Source organism: Nicotiana attenuata, unplaced genomic scaffold (genome assembly GCF_001879085.1).
Source record: "Nicotiana attenuata strain UT unplaced genomic scaffold, NIATTr2, whole genome shotgun sequence".
Lineage (NCBI taxonomy): Eukaryota > Viridiplantae > Streptophyta > Magnoliopsida > Solanales > Solanaceae > Nicotiana > Nicotiana attenuata.
Window position 1 is genome coordinate 471,116 of NW_017670234.1, and position 6,000 is coordinate 477,115.

Here is a 6,000-nt window from a genome sequence, read left to right on the forward strand (position 1 = left end):
TGTAATTATGCGTATATGTGCTATTATTGCAAAATATTGCAATTTTAGCCTAAAGATGCAAATATAATTATACATAAAAAAATTTAAAGCTTAATATGGATATAAATGATGAAAATTAGACAATAAAATTATTATAAAATTCTTTGTGATGCAATTAATAATTATTTATATAAAAAATACAGGAATAAATTGATTAGAAGCCCTTAAAATTATGGATTGGTGATGCTCATGCACTATTTTAAAGGTATATATGCATATTTGAAATATGTTAGGGGAAAATTGGGTATCAACATTGACTTTGTATTTTTTAGATTCGGTAGTGCTCATGTACTCGTTGACACTAGATCATGGGGATGGCTTTAGTCGTGTTATTGTTGTTTTCTCAGATATTTATGATATTCCCGTTGTTGAGGTTTTTAAGCTTCTATTAATTTAGTTATTATTATTGTGAGATGGGTGGCTTACCTAGCAAGCAGGGTTAGGCGCCGTCACGGCTCCGGTGGAAGTTTGGGTCATGACAAGTTAGTATCAGAGCACTAGGTTGCCTAGGTCTCATGAGTCATGATCAAGTTTAGTAGAGTCTTGCGGATCGGTATGGATATGTCTGTACTTATCTTAAAAGGCTACCGAACTATTAGGAAACTTCACTTTCTTGCATTCTTATCGTATGGATATGTTAATTCTGAAGTCTAACCTTTACTCTTCTATTCTCTCACAGATGGTGAGGACACGTTCAGCTGACAAGGAGCCATAGCCCCAGACTGCAGCCACTACCAGGGGTAGAGGTCGGGGTTGAGGTAGAGGCAGAGCTCAACCTAGAGCACGTGCAACGGCACTTGATGTTGAGCCTGAGATTGAGCAGAAGGAGGAGATCCTTGTTCCGACCTAGCCAGTTGGACCAGCTCAGATTCTAGAGGGGTTTATTGCTACCCCAGTACTTCAGGATGCCCTAGTCCGCTTGGTTGGTCTTATGGAGAGTGTGGCCCAAGACGATGTATTTTCTAGTTGCACTAGTCATTTCTGAGGCTAAGGGAGGAGCCCACACTCCCGAGCAGATGGAACACGGGTGTCAGACCCTAGCAGTTCTACCAGTTGGGGCAGTTCTGCATGTTGCTTCTACGCAGCTCGGAGAGAGAGCCACAATGTTAGTTGAGGGTCTGAAGAGGTTGGACAAGTTCACCAAGTTGTTTCCCACTCGCTTTGGTGCTACACCTTTTGAGATCCCCCATGATTTCTTAGACATTTACCATGAGTTAATACATAACATGGGTATAGTGGAGTCCAAGGGAGTTAACTTCGCGGTGTTTCAGATGCATGGCTCTTCCAAGAGGTGGTGGTAGGAGTATGTTCAGGGCAGGTCAGTAGGTTCACCTCCTTTCACTTGGGCCCGGTTCTCATAGTTATTCTTAGAGAAGTTCATTCCCTTCATTTAGAGAGAGGACTTTAGCAATTAGTGTGAGCACCTTCAGCAGGGTAGCATGACCGTTAGTCAGTATGAGACTAGATTTGTGGATTTATCACATCATTGAGCTATTATTATCCCTACGGAGAGGGAGAGGGTGCGAAGGTTTATAGATGGTCATACATGTGGTACCAGGATACAGATGGCCAGAGATACCGAGGACGATATTTCTTTTACTCAGGTTGTGGAGATTTCTAGGAGGACAAAGTGCATTAGAGGTCAGAGTAGGGATACGGCCTCTGACAATAGGCCTTGTCATTTTGGAGGATTCATTTGTGCCTCATCTGGAGGCCAAGATCGGTTTGTGAGGGTCCAGTCTAGCATACTAGTTTATCATTTTCCACCTCCCAGCCGAGGTACATCAATATAGTCTTCATTCAGTGCACTCCCAGCTCTAAGCTCGTACCGTACTCCATCAGTTCAGGGTTCATCAGTATCGGGCTCTTCCAGTGGTTATTCTAGTTCACGGGGTCCAATTCGGGCCCTACACTCATTCCTAGTTTGATGTTTCTACGAGTGTAGGGAGGTGGGACATATGAGGAAGTATTGCCCCCGTGATTCTCTGAGATCCCAAGCAGCAGGGAGACTAGGCTATGACTCCCACACCAGTTTCTACACCAACCGTACAGCCAGCTCGGGATGGAGGTCATACGGGACAAGGCCACCCTAGAGGGTGAGGTCAATCAGGTGGTGGACAGGCTCATTGCTATGCATTTCCTGCCAGGCCAGAGGCAGTTACTTCTGACGTCGTGATCACAGATATTGTTACTGTGTGCCATAGAGATGCGTTAGTGTTATTTGACCTGGTTCCACTTATTCATATGTGTTATCATACTTTGCTCGTTATTTGGATATGCCTCGTGATTCTTCAGATAGACATGTTCATGTATCTACATCGATGGGTGATTCTATTATGGTGGACCATGTGTATCGGTCTTGTGTGGTGACCATTGGGCATTATGAGACTAGAGTTGATCTTTTATTGCTCAGCATAGTGGATTTTGATATGATTTTGGGCATGGAATAGGTTTCACTATATCACACTATTCTTGATTGTCACGCTAAGACCATGACATTGGCGATGCCGGGGTTGGATATGCCTCGTGATTCTTTAGATATGATTGTTCATGTATCTAGACCGGTAGGTGATTCTATTGTGGTGGACCACGTATATCGGTCTTGTGTGGCGACCATTGGGGATTATGAGACTAGAGTTGATCTTTTATTTCTCAGCATGGTATATTTTGATGTGATTTTGGGCATGGATTTATTTCACTATATCATGCTATTTTTTATTATCACGCTAAGACTGTGACATTGGCGATGCTAGGGTTGCCTAGGGTAGAGTGGAGAGGTTCCGTAGATCATGTTACTAGTGGGGTGGTGTCTTTTATGAAGGCTCAACGGATGGTTGAGAAGGGATGTTTGGCGTATTTGGCCTTCGTGAGAGATGTTAATGCTGAAACTCCTACTGTTGAGTCAGTTCCAGTAGTGAGGAAGTTCCTAGATGTGTTTCTTATAGACATGTCGGGCATGCCACCCGACAGGGATATTGATTTGGTGCCAGGCATTCAGCCTGTCTCTATTTCACCATATCACATGGCGCTAGTGGAGTTGAAAGAATTGAAGGAACAATTACAGGAATTGTTTGATAAAGGTTTCATCAGGACTAGTGTGTCACCTTGGGGGCGCACCGGTTCTATTTGTGAAGAAGAAAGATGGTTCTATGAGGATCTGCATTGACTACAAACAGTTGAACAAGGTTACTATCAATAACAAGTACCCACTAGCGCGTATTGATGACTTATATGACTAGCTTCAGGGTGCTAGGGCCTCGAAGATTGATTTGAGATCGGGTATCATCAGTTGAAGATCAAGGCTTCAAAAAATTCCGAAGACTGCTTTTCGGGCCCTCTAAGGCCATTATGAGTTTCTGGTGATGTCGTTTGGGCTGACCAATGCCCCAGCAGTTTTCATGCACCCGATGAACAACATGTTTTAGCCCTATTTGGATACCTTCATCACAATTTTCATTGATGACATAGTGGGGTTCTCTCGCAGTCGGGAGGATCATGCTCCAGACTTTGAGGGAAAGAAGCTATTTGCTAAATTATCCAAGTGCGAGTTTTGGTTAGAGTTGGTGGCATTCTTGGGCCACGTGGTATCTAATAAGGAGATTAAGGTAGATCCGAAGAAGATTGAGGGAGTTCAAAGGTTTCCCAGACCGTCTATTGCTACTAAGATCCAGAGTTTCCTTGGGTTGGCTAGGTATTATCGGTGTTTTGTGGAGGGATTTTCATCTATAGCAGCACTATTAACTAGATTGACGCAGAAGAGTGCCCCATTCTTGTGGTTTTATTAGTGTGAGGAGAGCTTTCAGAAGCTCAAGACTACCTTGACTAAGCTCCAGTTCTGGATTTTCTTTCGGGATCAGGTTCTTATGCAGTCTATTGTGATGCATCACGGATTTGCATTGGTTGTGAATTAATGCATGATGGCAGAGTGATTACGTATGCTTCACATCAGTTGAAGCCCTATGAGAAGAACTACTTAGTACACGATTTGGAGTTGGCAGCCATTGTTCACGTGCTTAAGATTTGGCGGCACTATCTTTACGACATTTCTTGTGAGTTGTTCATGGATCACAGGAGTCTCCAACACTTATTCAAGCAAAAAGATCTGAACTTGAGGCAACACATGTGGAAGCTACTAAAGGACAATGTGGTGGCTGATACATTGGTAATGTTTAGCTTAAAGTATATATATTTGTGTGTATATCGCCTCATAATTTACTTATGTTTCGTGGATTTAGGATGTGAAATATATTGATTTACATTGATTTGAGGTGTTTGTATGTGTAGGAATGATCTGAGAGCAATTGGGGGCGAAATGTGGTAAATTAGAGCCAAAACGGACGAAAGCATGTAAAATGGAAATTGCTGCGCCATAGGCTGTGCCTAGCGCTACCTGTGGCGCCAGAAACAGAAGCCTTAAATTAGCAACGCCATGGAGGGCGCCTGGCGCTAAGCAGGGCTCCAGTGGCATGAGTTTTCTCCAAATTTGCCCGAGACACGGTTATTTCGGTCCTAGACCTACCCAACACGTATAAAAGCAAGACTAAGATTATTTGTGAAGGGGGTGACGCCACTTTTGAGGAAAAATACACATGAGAAACATTCGGAAGCGGAGAGATCTCAGTTTTCTTCATCTTTTTCTAGTATCTTCAATTATTCAACACTTATGAAATTGTTTCTATTAACATGAGTGACTAAAAACACATTGTTCTTGGGTTGTGATTTAGCCATGAATATTGTCGTTTAATGTTGACTTAACGTTGATTAAAATTCACTACTATATGGTTGTTTCTTAAATTCTGCGATTAATTATTTAATTGTATGGCTAGCAGTTAGGTTCTATTTACTATCTATGCTATGCTTGGGAAAGTCGTGCTTAGATTAGAGACGAATTGAAGAGAGCACGATCTTAACTATTAGGGGGCGGATTTGTTGTTAGGATAGGAATATACCTAGTCACTGTGCTTAATTCACTATCGTAATCTTAATGTGATTTTAATAGATTGATTTCATAGGAATATAGGCGTTAATCTATTTTGAATAGGCAAGTAGAACTTTAGGAGAAGGCTATGAGAGCAATTATCGATTAATTAGCGACCATGAGTGAATTGTATGAAAGGGAGAGTTAACTAGAACACAATAGGATTGGTGAATCGATCACAACCCTGGAATATTTATCTCTATTGAATACATAACAGTCAGTTTACTGTTTGATAATTTAGTTATAGATTAGAATTATAGTTTAGTATAATCACATTCTTGAACTTGATTTTGGCTTGACTGAATAACAATCTTGGTGATTTTAGTGGGTATTGATACAAGTCTCTGTGGATTCCACACTTGTCTTATCTTATTACTTGTACGACCACGTATACTTGCGTGGGCATTTGAGAGAAACAAGTTTTTGGCACCGATGCCGGGGACTTGAATATTAACTACTTTCTAGTTTTTGCTTTAATTGTCCATTTCGTCAAGTCTAACGTTACTTGATTGTTGCTCTAATTTCAGGAACTTTGATTGAATGCGTAGGGTCAGAAGCCATGACAGACTTCAAGGCTTTGACCCTGAACATGCGTATGGGTCTTCCACACGAGGATCCACAACAGCATATCCTGAACTTCTTGGAGATTAGTGATACTTATATCACTAACGGGGTCACTCCAGACTATGTGAGGCTCACACTTTTCCCATTCTCTCTGTTGGGCGAAGAAAAGCGATGGTTGAAGGCAGAACCAACTAATTCAATTACATCATGGAATGATTTGGCAAGGAAATTTCTTGCAAGGTTCTTTCCTTCAGGCAAAACTGCAAAAATCAGAAGTGAGATAGTCGCCTTCAAACAGAAAGCAGGGGAATCTCTATACTCGGCTTGGGAGAGGTTCAAGGGGCGAATCAGAGACTGTCCTCGTCATAATCAAACAAGAGAAGTATTAGCTCACACTTTCATAGAAGGTCTACATCCTA